Below are 1465 nucleotides of genomic sequence, written 5' to 3'. Positions count from 1 at the left end.
ATGCAGGGGCGCAGCTATATACTTTCTGAGGTGTATGCGGACACATTTTTAGCCCCCCCCCCCAGGGGCGGGGGTGGTAATGCTAATTAGCAAGCTAATACTAACCGCTAAAAGCTGCTCCCGATTGTTAATTGAGTGAAGGGGCCTACACATGTAACCAAAAAGCACATATAAAGCGTAATCACAGTCTTTGTGAAGTTCAACTTTTGAAATTGTCTAATTTTCTGTGTTTTTTCCTTTCTCAAGCTCAGAGAGTGCCTGTTAGAAAAAATCATCTAGAGGCGACTCGTGGGCCAGGATGTAAGAAGCAGCATTGCTGTACTTGTTATCTTTATAAAGCCTAATGCAGCCTTATCTCTTTGTCCTTTTACTCTGATGTGACGTGGCTTTGCTTCTCCTGAGCAGCAGCACTCAAAGAGACGCCTCTGAACAAATGGACACCGCAGAGAGTCCGCAACCCCAGGCACCAGCCCATGTCTGCTATGGTCAGGATGTATTTATTGTATGTTGATATGCTCTCCAGTTGTGTTGTGCACAGTCACCACCTTACTTCATGATGCTACTGTTTGCAGAAATGGCACCACTCATCACAACAGTCGCCTTACGGCACTCCCGGATTCAAAAGCTGCAAAAGCAATCTTCAGCTGCACCAGGAGGTGAGCTGCTTCAGGCCTGAAGAGGATTTGTGCACTTACAAACTAGAATTTTACAGTAAATTTCCCGGCTTTCAGCATTTGTAAATTTGGTCAAATTGGTGCGTGGGATGTCTGTGTCTGAGAGTCAGCTGCCTTGAAAAAGTGTTTTGTGTTTTAATTTATCTTCTAAAAATGTGCCCTCAATAAATGCTTATCCATCCGGACAGTGACTTTCAGTTGATCCCTTATTTCCCAAGGGATCACCACAGTGGATGCATGCAAATGGTTGATTAGGCACAGATTTGAACCTCCAGTGTCAGGGGCGCAGCTATATACTTTTTGAGGTGTATGCGGACATATTTTTAGGTGCCCCACCCCCCCCTCAGGGGCGGGGGTGGTAATGCTAATTAGCAAGCTAATACTAACCGCTAAAAGCTGCTCCCGATTGTTAATTGAGTGAAGGGGCCTACACATGTAACCAAAAAGCACATATAAAGCGTAATCACAGTCTTTGTGAACCTGTAGTTACATTTCTTGAGGTGCATGTCATTTTTCTTGAAGGCCTTTCACAGCTCCACTGGTGCTGAAAACTGTTTGACTATGGCTTTCTGAATACAGCTATCGATTATTTTCAGAATCGAGTATTGTATCAATTATTCCATCAATTAATCAAGTAATCGGATAAGAAATAATTTTTCATACTAACAATTCATCTGCCCATTTTAACTTCCATACTGCAGTTTTTCTCTATGTCAAATGTGTCAGACTCAAGGTCTGCAGGCCACTTCGGGCCCACGATCTAATTTTATACGGCCAGCAAGATGATTTCA

At 43.4% G+C, this 1465-nt stretch overlaps 1 long non-coding RNA gene across 1 annotated transcript; it reads left to right on the top strand.

Moving 5' to 3' along the window:
- Window positions 1-245: 245 nt before the first annotated feature.
- On the top strand, window positions 246-634 carry LOC115789962 (uncharacterized). Its single transcript, XR_004020751.1, has 3 exons — window positions 246-300; window positions 406-485; window positions 573-634. It is a non-coding gene; the product is annotated as an uncharacterized LOC115789962 (long non-coding RNA).
- The last annotated feature ends 831 nt before the right edge of the window (window positions 635-1465 follow it).

The sequence above is a fragment of the Archocentrus centrarchus genome, chromosome 13 (genome assembly GCF_007364275.1).
Source record: "Archocentrus centrarchus isolate MPI-CPG fArcCen1 chromosome 13, fArcCen1, whole genome shotgun sequence".
Lineage (NCBI taxonomy): Eukaryota > Metazoa > Chordata > Actinopteri > Cichliformes > Cichlidae > Archocentrus > Archocentrus centrarchus.
The sequence above is the reverse complement of the archived record's forward strand: the minus strand, read 5'-3'. Positions and strand labels throughout refer to the sequence as shown.